We start from the raw sequence: 12,277 nt of genomic DNA on the forward strand, positions 1-12,277 counted from the left end.
AAATATTATCGCAAACTCGTTGCAATTTGCATAAATCTGCTTGCAAAACCATAAAAGAATACACTGGCATTAAGCAATGAAAATATTCTAGCATACAGTTTTATTTGAGGGATCTCACATTCTAGGTAACTGGCAACCAAGCTATTTACCGCTGTCTTTGAGGACTATAAATTTCGAAGTCTTTCTTTTACCCATTGGTGCAGAAACTGTCAACACGTTGAGAATACATTTTACCTCCCGTGCCATTGCTGCTAGGTTGCGATGTATTTTAGTCAGGCGGAAGATTGTCTTCCTTTTATGAGTTAACCTATCTTTTGGGCATTCAGACACTCTTTTTAACGGCCAAAAAGGATACTAATCTCATCTCTCGTAATTTGAGTTTAAAAACTTCCAAAAGCTGTTCTGAGGTAACTTATATTTTTTATTGAACTCATCTTTTAATTAATTTTTAGTATGTTTATACAAACGGATATTAAATGCAAGGTCCTGAGTTCAAGGATCCAGTGTTCTTTTATGGAGGAGGTTGTCTTAGAGAAGGCGACTATTGATGATTGGGATTGTCAATCTGCATAATAGCAAATGCAATCTGCAAAATCACTTTTCAAATTCTTGCTACTAAATATTAGAGTCCTGAGTTATATTTAAAGAAATTAAATAACGAAGAATCGGCATGAATGTATGTATGTTTCTAGCATTTTCGAAACAACGGCATCTAGAGACATCAAATTTTGAATAACGCAGTCCTCCACTCGAATATGCGCATCTGGAAACCCAAATTTGGAATTTGGAATTTGTTTTATTATCTGTTTCATGTTTTATAAAACTTTACCGAATTTTTGATTAACACACTCGACGATTTCAAAGCGTTCCATTAACATCGCGTGTATCTTCAGGTACGGATATTTAATGCGCGAGGTTTCTTTTTAGTGTGTGTGATATTGCAGTTGAATTGAATTTTAGGGTTTAAGTGCGAAGAACAGGATATTTAATAAATTAAGGTAACACACAAAACGTTAAAAAAACGCCTGTTTAGGCGTAATATAAAATCTGAAAGCTTTCAGATTTATTGTTATTATTATATTTATTTCATTGTATTTTTAGACAAACTTGTCTATTTATTTTTGAAACTTTAACCCATTATTAATCTATAACTACAACTTATTTTCTTAATTTATCAGGTATTTCTAGATTTGGCAGCACCTTATAAAGTAACTATTGTATATTCTCTAATCTAACCTAATTTAATTTGTTTCTTTGTTATATTTCAAGATTTATTACAATTGTTATATTAACAAAATAACTAAATAATCACAACCATAAATAGAGACTAATGTGTTAAAAAATCCGAGTAAAATTGTATTTTGTATTAAATTTTCTGAAATAACCATGGCAAATGAGGTTTTATAATACGGAAAGCAGATTCTATACTAAAGGTAAAAGTTCGTACAGAAACCTTACATTATTAATTTATTAAAAAATTTTAAAGAAAAAAAAAACCCGGCTTGTTCAAACATTCATTCAGTGAAACCTGCCCACTTGATTTCGTTCTTACGACTATCATTTTACTTCCTAAAATACTCAGCCTTCCATAATGTACATCACTTTTGTAATGAATATCAGTTCTCAACTTTAGTGCAAATTTCTGCTATGATAGATCGTCAGCAACATTTTCGGTAACTCTTACCATGTTTCAAAAATTAATGCCTTTATGTTTTGTATGAATTCTTAATCTAAGATTAATTAATTAAAAGATTGAGGAAATTTAAAATACAAAATCTCAACCACGGACGCTTGAGTTGCTAACTTTGAAATGAACACGACACACTGCAGTTACTTTAAATGCAGAAATGAACCCTTTTGGGCCCACCACCACCACGACTTAAAAACTGTTCTATATACATTAGTAGTTGCAGAGACAGGAAATGGGAAAATTATTATAAATCGTTTGCAAATATAATGAATCATTTATGTGTACTATGTCGAAAACGAGGACAAGGAACAAATTATATTATGCTAAAATAAGAATAAAATTGAACCTAAAAAATCCATTATAGTTTTCCATCGTACGTAGTTTTTCCTGTTAAGAGATACATTTCATAATTTTTACAGTAGTTAATTTCTGATTTTACAGGGAATGGTAACTCAAAATTAAGGTTAATTCTATAGAAGTTAAAACATTACAGGAAAAGATAGAAATGAAGAAAATAAAGTGATAAATAGTAATAAAAAGTATTTACAAAAGAACAATATCATTGAGTTCAAACGTATGTAAGAAAGTCAGTTAGAAAATTTGCTTTAGGCATAATTTTATTCTTTTCAACTTTTGTTTATGTATTTTATATTATGTACAATTAAATTGCGAACTGTTGTAAATTAAAACAACTCTCAAATATCATGATATCGTCTGCTATCATTGCTATTATCTCACACATTTATTATTTTCCTTTTTGTATTTTCTGTATTTAGCTTTGTTTTACGCTGATTATTTCTAACAGCCCTTTCTTTATCCTTCCTTGGTAAACAAACTTAATTTCTTCCTCGGGTAGGGTTCAGTTAATTGTACTTGAAATAGTACTTTAGGCCAGGGATTCTCAACCACGGGTGAAGGGGAATTTCCTACCTTTATGGAATGGAGTCAGCCTTTGATTTACCTGTTAAGTATATAACTTTAGTTTGTGATTTCTTCAAGTTTTGGTATTTATCAACTTGTTTTACACTTTTGTTGCTTAATTTATCAAAGATGTTAAAAAAGTCATCTAAATATCGATAAAGATACATACCAGTTTTTTCAAGTATTGGAAACGAGCGGGGAGGAATGATTTAGCAATGTTGAAAGGAGTTCATGGAACAAAAAAATATTAGACCACCAGCTTTAGACTAATACCGAACTAACTTAATACAGTTTGGGGGTCGCTAATTATCTATTTTATAGACTCGAAAGGGTTAGAGAGAGGTCTTCTTAAAAAAATTATTATAATAAAAATTCATGTAATTTATGTTCTCAGAAATATTTGTCTTTTTTCGAGGTCATCATCTAGGAAAAAAAATCGCCACGAGAGGGGGTCATTGCGTATGGGTACCCAAAAATTAGCCTTTATTTGAAATTTCCATGACAATTTGGGATCAAATCTCGAAATCTATAAGCATTAAAATTTAATTTAATTTTTCTGCTTTTCTAAAATCCATTTTACTTATTTGCTTTTATTTAGATGATTAATAAGATTCTATGCATTCATTGAACACATCATTTATAATCCCTTTAATGTATTACTTTGTACTTTTCACTCACAGTCTTGGAATTATCATAATAATCTCAATTAGATTATAAGGTATTTCTCCCGTCTTCTTAGCGTGCCTTCGTGGTGTGGTAGTCTGTATGCTGGGCGCGTATTCCAGAGGTACGTGGTTCGATTCCTGGCGAAGGCGTTGTAAATTTTTCACTTCTCCTGCTTCCAAAATACCTAATGTCTCTAAAAGATATTATCGAAATTTAGATTTTTAATAGACGTCATTATTATGGTGATACCGATACTAATTATCCAGGAATTAATAATACTGTAGTTATTCAAATGTTTCTTAGAAATAATTATTACCATATTAATAATATTCTTAACTATCCATGAGGTCAGAATGTTAGCAATGCAACTTCGTGGATAAGTGCAAAAAATTAACCTTACATAAGAGTGAGAAATATGAGAAAATTGAGTTTATTTCTATTCCCATGCTTTCGTAAACCATTTAACGCACTGTCTTTTCGTGGTACGGACGTTGTGTTTTGAAGACTGTAAAGTCTGAAGAAAATGAGCATTTGGATGGCAAATATTAATTAGCTATCTAATTAATATATGTATTTAAAATATTAAATTTTGATTAAATTTTATGAATTATTATTTTAATATAAAACTATGATAATGGTGATATACGTCGAATAATTTTTGTAAATTTTGTTTAGGGCATTCGTGGCGTTTGTTGCTATCGTCAAAAATTTGTCATCGATTTTTAAACTAATAATTCTTAATAATCTATCGAGGCTCAATTTTGTGCATAATTCTTTTAGATGACAATACGACGTAGTGAGGCGATTTTTTTCAAAATTCGACTTAAGTTTTTTAAAATTTCATGTTGAAACGACCTTTTGCACATATTTTCGTTTAGCAAACAAGGTAAAAATCTCAAAAATTACTGTTTGTATCTTCTGTATAGCTTGAAAAAAAATTTATTGAAATTTGTATGAAATTTTTAATATAATTTCTGATTTTTTGATAAATTTCTCTAAAATCACTCCGTTTTTTTCTATTATTTGACATCCATTATTTTAAAATTTCAACATAAAAAAAGTATCAGTTACAAAGCTTTCAAATTTTCAAGACATTTACAAGATAATTTTCTATGTTTTTTTAAATATAGTTTTATGGTATGAAAACAATGAAGTAGTAAGATACAAAAATTCTCTACTAAAAAAATTGCTTCTGAGGTTTTAATTATGCAGCTTCATTTCTGTTGTAAATCATAAGTCATAAATTGGCTTATAATGAAACCGTTTCCTTAATTTATATGAAATTAATTTGTACATGCGCATTTTAAATGTCTGTGTTGTGACTTATCTCACTTGTCTGACAGTAACATCAGAACAAGCCACGAAATTCATCGTGGCAAGGAGAGCAAGAATGCGCTTTTCGTTGGCAAGAGCTTTGAGCAACATACGGCTTTGCTCAGTTCCTCCCCCCAATTTTCATACAGAGCATCCGGGGAAAGGGTCCGAGTGTCTCTCACCACTCTTCTCCTGCCACAACCTCTCGAGAGAACTTTCGGTTCGCCATATATTTAGAGTGCCCTATGCCGCAAAGACACTATACATTTACAAACATCAGTGCTTTTTCCAAGATTCGAACCCAGGCAATTCGATACTGCAGTAGGCTCTCCTAACCACTATACCGTCTGGGCGGCTTTAAATGTCTTTTACTTTAAAAAGAATTGCATTTCAGTTTAGTGTATGATACATGCAATGCGTAAATTTTCCTTAATAAAAAGTAATTAGATTTCCTCATTTTCCTTAATTAGATCTATTACATGAAGGAAAAACAAAGCTGTACACAATGAAACATACTAGGTACTTTGAAACTCAGTTTTGAAATAGGAATTTTTTATAATAAATAGTAGGTGAAAAATTCAGGAAAAGTATACTTTTTATTCTTTTCGACTGATTACCCTACTCGTATGAGTAAGCATTATTTTAAATTACAGTAAAAATCGATCGTGAATGCTGAAGGGATTCACATATTTCAAAAATCATTTAGATAGTGAAAGTCTGATTTTTGTCAACTATTTGGGGAATACGTTTGTGAAAATCCTTTTCTGAAACTTTTTTCTGCTACTGGCTGTAGTCGTTTCTTACATTTCTACTAAAAGGTATCGCGTGGCTGAATTTTTAATTGTCTGATTCATTTTTTAAATTAGAATTCTGAGTTGTTGGCGAATCAGTGAAGCCGTGCAACAAATTTAATTCATCCACTTGTCTTATCAAACTTCTGAATTATTATCCTAAATTTACTTTACGAATCAGACCGAACGTTATAGACTTCATGATTAATTTCTACTACTCCGAGGAAATGAGTTAGTTTACTGATTATTCCTTTGAAATTTGCCTGTACCCTTTTTTGAAGACTTTTTTAGTTGTATTCAGTGGAATTCTGAATTGTACCTGCATTAAATTTCTGTTACCCATTTGCATGGCGAACCCATAAAAGTATTTTATCGAATCAGCGAACCCATTAAAACATAAATATGAGATATAGTTTTATGGAGATCCACAAAATATATATGTTTGTGAAGCTCTGTTGCTGTTGTTGTTGTGACTTATCTCACTTGCCTGACAGTAACATCAGAACAAGCTCACGAAATTCATCGCGTGCAAGGAATGCAAGATAACGCCTGTCTTTTGGTAAAAGTCTTGAGCACCATACAGGTGACAGAATGACTTTGCTCAGTTCTAACCCAAATTTGATGGAGAGCACCCGGGGAGACGGGTTCGAGAGCCTCCCACCTCTCTTTCCTACCTCCAAACCTGAGCGAGGACTTTCGGGTCGCCCCACATTTAGAATGCCCCCCTGCCGCACAGACACTATACAAGCATCCATACCTTCTTCGGAATTCGAACCCGGGCCCTTCGGTACGGCAGTCAGCGTCGCTAACCACTATCCTGGTTGGGCGGCCTTGTGAACCTCTAATATGCTAAGAAAGGTAAATATTAGAAAAGCAATATACTTTATGAAGCATATGAAAAGAATATTGTTTCCTTATAATTTTTCAAGTGAAAACTGACCAACTTCGTATTATTTTCGATAATGATAAAAGCAAAAAAAAAAGATATTATTTAATCAATATTACTATTTTAAATTTTAATTTTTGGGATGTATTTGATATTCACAAAATTCTTTCGAATTTTGATTTTTACTTGCGGAGTTCCTAGCCAAGTCTCAGAGATCTACGAAATACAGTTTCAAAACCATTGCATTGGAGTAGGGATTATTTTAGATTTCATTATTTGACGTGGAATTTTATTTCTGCGCGACATGAAATGTGTCAATTAGTCCTTACTTGGTTACCTATCATGTACTGTTCAAGAATATTTTCATTCTTCTAATTAGTGGTTGTTACATTTTTACTCCCAAAACGCTTTCATAAGTTTAATTTGCATTTAGTAATATTGTAATTGCGTGCTTTAGGAATACGCATTTTACCACTCATTCCTTAACACTTGGAGATCTTATTTTAATTTCTTTTTATTTTTAGACAAACATGCCATTCTTTTTTGCATGTTTAACATTTTGCTGATTTATAGGACAGGAAATTTACCTTGGCGCAGATTTTCTCAATTATTTTTTCGAATTTTGAGGAATTTTGAGCTGTTTCAAGATTAAATAAATCTATGAATTTTAGATTTCCTCTTATTTCTTTATTTTTATTCAGTTGCTGTGTTATTTTTCTTATTTTATTCTTTTGAATGTTAGGTGAGGTACCATTTCAAAAAAAAAAAAAAAAAAAAAAGTGTAGGAAAACAAACAACACAACTGAGGGGGAGGGAGGAATGAATACATATATAAATAATATATAACAAAACAATCCTTCATTTAACTGAAACCGTGATCTGCAACGGTTTGATACATTGCAAGAATTTTCCTAGTTTATAAATAGATGCATATTAATTTTCTATATTTCTATTATATTTGTACCAAGCTTCAGTTGATCTAAGGAGAATTTAAAAAACAAAAGTTGGAAAGAATAATATTCCATATTGTAGTTAACATAAAAATGCTATTAATAACTCATAAATACTCCAGGTAATAATTCTGGAGAATAATTTCATTGGATTACGCAAATTGAATCGCTATTCAAAACGAAATGAACACATTGTAAATGATAGAAAGAAGATCAGCAGAGGATAGTGTTGGTTTGACCTGCAAGGTATTAGTTCAATAGCATTTAAATTTTAAGATGCTGATAATTAAAACCTTAGAAAAAATTTTGGACTATACATTTTTTATAATAATATTCAAGTGCAAAAAGCAATTCTATTATAACTGTAACAAAATTGTAAGCAAAAATTAATTACAAATTAATAAATTAAATAAGATCACAACATGTTCTCGTTCTTGCATAAAAGATCAAAACTAAAAGGAAAAAAAAAACTTACGGTTGAAGAAAATATAGAACAACAGAAGAATAAACATCATTAAAAATGAAGGAACTGAGTTATAAATAACATTGCAGAACAATATTTAAAACAGAATTTTTGAACAATTTTTTGTCATTTAATTTTTGTCAAAGGTGGTTTGTGATAATAATTTTTTCGTCGTTTCACAACAAGCCAACTTATCTTTTTTCAAACACAGACCGGTTAATCTGGAGTTAATTCTATTCTTTAATATTTTTAGCATAGAATGATATGCTAGTTTTCATTTAATACTGTTATTAATCACTTGCTGTTACTAATAAAATAGTTTTATTTGCTACATACATTACCCTTATTATACATACACGATCCTTATTATTCATAATAATATTTTATTATCCGCGAAGGCTTTCAATCAATTTGTTGCATACAACTAGATAAAGTTAATTAAATTAAATTTATTAATGAAAGCAAAGAGCTACACTACACTTTAAATGCTTCAACTTAGTATTAAAATCTAGTAAAACCCTAATTTTAATTTCTACTAAAGCGAAAGTTATCATCAAACTCTTAATCATCTTATGCTAAATTATGTAAACCAAATAATCACTACAAATTATTAAATAACAATTTTAAATTTTAATTTTTAGAAAATTTAAATAATTTAATCATTTAATAAAAATAGTTTTAGGTATTTAATTTTTAAAAACTATAATTTATCAGGAATGGTAATCAAACTGATAAGCAATGGTAATTTTTAAACGTTTATTATGTTTTCCTCTGTTAATAAATACTTTAAACATTCATTCGAGAGTAATAGTAAACAAAAAAATTCTTTATATTTGTAATCAAGAAACCTCAACAGCATTGTCGGAAATTAAAGAACTGTAATTTTCAACCATCTAAGTATCTTAAAATTTAATACATGAATAAAAAATCATTCATAATTTATTAATCAAATAAAATGTTAACTTGGATTCACATCTTTCAAATTGTTGCCACCAAATATTATTGCCCTCTATTATATTTAAAGAAATTAAATAATTAAGAATCTGCATGAATGCATGTATGTTTCTCGCATTGAGAAAAAGTAAAGGTACCTGGAGCCATCAAACTTTGAATAACGTAGTCCTCCACCCGAATATGGGCACATGGAAGCACGAATTTGGAATTTGTTTTGTTGTTTATTTCATATTTTTTAAAACTTTAACGAATTTTTGATTAACAAAGTCAACGATTTCAAAGCGAGCAATGGCAGCATTGTACTTGAAAAAAGATTTTCATCTCCAGCGCGCGAGGCTACTTTTAGGTAATTCTAAAAATACGCTGTTTTTAAATATTTTTAGCAGAAAGAGACATTAGCCCAAATGCTCTCGAAACCTGTATGTGTCTGCAAATTAAGAAAAATGCCCCTTTGGGCGTAATATAAAATCTGAAAGTTTTAAGAAAAAATTTTTTATAGAATACTATTTTTATTTTAGAGAACTAATTACTTATAGAATTATTTTATTTTACAATGCATTTCATAGAATATACATCTTTGCCTTACATCCTGATAAATTTCTACAGCATTTCAAAAATATTTACCGGTGCATTCATAATTTGCTATCATGACAAAAGTCGTAAATGAACGAATTTTTTTAAAAATATATGTATTTTTAAAATAATTCCTTTTTTTGAATGATTTTTAGAGTCATATACAAAAAATCTTTAAAATGCTAGGAAGTAAATTTCACGGTATTCAAAATTCGTTTTGATTGAATCAGTTAATCCTTTTATAATATTTAATGATTAAAATATTTTGGAAAACATTATTATAACATACTCGTAATATAATAAGTATAACCATATATTTAATACGTTTTTTAAATCAAATAAATTATGACTGATTTTTATAAACTGTTTCTAATATTTAAATTTTCATTTTTGCTCTATGTTTAATTATTCCTCAGACACTATCAAAATTTTAAAAACTATATTTTCACGGTTTTAAAATCATATATATTTTCAAAATTGAGGACCTATCTATAAAAATTCAATAAAATTATTTAAAAACAAGTTCTTATTATTAATGAATTCATATTTAAAGGGGAATGCTAATTTTATATAAAATATTCGTTATACTAGCTAAAAATAATAGTTCTTTTTTTTCTTTTGCAGACTACGTATAATCTATTAATTTAAGTAAATAAAATAAACTTACTTCATAAAACGAAGCCAGTGCACATAAAAGTGTCATTCAAATTCCGTAATAAACTTAAATTAACCATTTGATCATTATATTTCGCTCTTTTTTTTAATACAGTATACGTGTTCTTGATTAGAAAATTCTTCCCATAGGTTACTACAATGTCATCACATCTCCAGAAAATCTCATTGGTTGAGAAAATTAACAAACTGTTTGAAAACAAAGGAGGCGTGGTTTTGATCTTATCAGGTGCGAATGACACTTTTAAGCTTGTTTGACAAGAATGTTCACAGTTTCTGTGCTTATCTGTTTCTCACCTTATAGATAAGCGAAGTAGGGTATTGCATCTCTAAATATTCCATCTTAATTGAAAACACTGCCATTTTAGTCAGCTATCAAAAAAGGCAGTTACATTTACCTCGAAACTTGAAGAAATGATCTTATGCTTAAATAGAGAGAGGTTGAATTTCAAATCAGTTTTTCTTTTTAATTCTCTTTGAAAATATTTCTTTCAATTTCACTGAGAAAGTATTTCTTTCCATTAAATTTTTGTAATATTGTAAAAAAAAAAAAAAAAAAAAAAAAAAAAAAAAAAAAAGATCTGTAGGCTTTCAGATTTTATATTACGCTTAAAGGGACTTTTTTTTTAATGTTTTGTGTGTTACCTTTATTTATTAAATATCATGTTCTTCGCACTTAAACTATCAAATTTAATTCAACAGCAATATCGCAAAATATTTAAAAAGAGCATATCTTTAGAATTTCCGATACAAAGTCTTGCGAGCTGGTGATAATTTTCCCCCCCCTACAGTGTTGCCATTGCTCACTTTGAAATCATCGATTTTCTTAATCAAAAACTCCTAAATGCTTTACAAAATAAGAAATAGATAATAAAACGAATTCCAAATTTGGGCCTCCAGATGCCAAAATTCCAGTGGAGGACTACGTTATTCAAAATTTGATGTCTCTAGGTACCATTGTTTTTTTTCACAAAGCGAGAAACATACATACATTCATGCAAATTCTTCATATTTAAGTTCTTTAAATATATTGCGGGGCTCTAATATTTAGTGGCAAGAAACTGAAAAATGAGACGCCATTTTATAGCGAACCAAAGCAAAATGCCAAATCAATAGCCTTTCTGGCCTAATGCCTATTTGCGCTAGAAAGAAAAAAGAAAAGAAACCATGAAAACAAAACAAAAAGAAAAGTGAAATATACCTTTTTGTTTAAATAAGTTTAATTTTAAAAAAGAATAAATTATTTCTAGATTATTTCGCCGAATAATTTTTATTATTTGTATCAATGATGTTTGGTACGTTGGAAATAATCCAAGAAGGAAGGGCCTCCATCATACGCTTTTCTCCGGGCTTCCAGTTTTGTAAATCAGACCTTGGAGGAAGGAAGTAATGTAGCACAAACCAAAAGGTAGAAGCAATCTGATTCCGAGAAAATGCTCTACAACTTACGTCTGAGAAGCTAGTGAATTGCTGGATATGATGTATAGTATGTTTTCACATACCTTTTTTGAAGAAGAAGAAAAAAAAAAAAAAACACCAACATACTGTCTAAATCTTCTAATACCTCAGGGTCCAAATAGGGATCTTAAGCGAGGAAATTTCGGAAATCCCTCTTAAAAGATATATGTACTGAGCTTCCTTTTGGTACGCGAAACCCGAACTGAAAAAACAAGAATAGGATAGTTTGGATCTAATAACATCACATGATTGTCATCAATACCGAATAAAGTAGCTTTGTGGCATAAGCTGATCATGTTTCCTTGAGCAAAAAAACAACGCATCGGGATGGCGCAGAACGAGACAAAGGTATTACAGTATTTTAATATTTCTGTGCCTTATCATATACATCCTAAATTCTACGACACACTTTTGTATCGAAATTTAGGATAACTTTCATTGTCTCAATTCTTAAACCAGATTTCCCTTTTTATTGTGTACTGTAGAACATTTTCTTTCAAATGGGTTGTATTTCTTAGCGGAAGGAATAGCTTCTCTGAAATTGCAAAAAAAATTCTTGAAAGTCGTGCGTTTTCTGTTAAGTTCACAAAGTTTTGTACCCTCTGAGAAATAAAGGGATATTCTCTTCATGCAATTATACCACAAAATTTGTATTTCTTTGAATACTGCAGATTTCAGTATTACTTGTACAATCCAGCTCAATAGCTATCCTGGCATCTGCGATATTGGCATTCAGTACAAGTTTCGTACAATAATTTATAACTGGCTTTTGCTTTTTGAAGTTTAGATATCATAACGTCGAACACAGCACAAGAAAATCCCTCAGGTACTCCTCAAAGAATATAAGAATATCGCAGAGGAGGAGCTTGGGAGAGCTGTATTAAAACATCCTTGCAGGTGTCTGCCTTGATTCCGAGTAGGCCTTTTGAAATTTACATA

The 12,277-nt window shown here is 30.0% G+C and overlaps 1 protein-coding gene and 1 long non-coding RNA gene across 7 annotated transcripts in view; one reads left to right on the forward strand and one right to left on the reverse strand.

Moving 5' to 3' along the window:
• LOC118185464 (DNA-binding protein RFX6-like) overlaps positions 1–10,453 on the reverse strand; it is a 169,261-nt gene extending 158,808 nt beyond the window's left edge. Inside the window, exon 1 of one of the 4 annotated variants that reach the window (XR_015039520.1) lies at positions 9,876–10,453. The gene's annotated coding sequence lies outside the window, so the exon portion shown is untranslated. The remainder of the gene's footprint in view (positions 1–9,875) is intronic. The other 3 variants (XM_085811010.1, XM_085811011.1, XM_085811012.1) reach the window with 3 other exon arrangements.
• LOC146998542 (uncharacterized) overlaps positions 209–12,277 on the forward strand; it is a 230,620-nt gene continuing 218,551 nt past the window's right edge. For all 3 annotated transcript variants that reach the window (XR_015039521.1, XR_015039523.1, XR_015039522.1), the window contains exon 1: positions 209–407. This is a non-coding gene — a long non-coding RNA (uncharacterized LOC146998542). The remainder of the gene's footprint in view (positions 408–12,277) is intronic.

This window comes from Stegodyphus dumicola, chromosome 2 (genome assembly GCF_044657685.1).
Source record: "Stegodyphus dumicola isolate Sdum_Otavi_A_Nest chromosome 2, ASM4465768v1".
NCBI lineage: Eukaryota > Metazoa > Arthropoda > Arachnida > Araneae > Eresidae > Stegodyphus > Stegodyphus dumicola.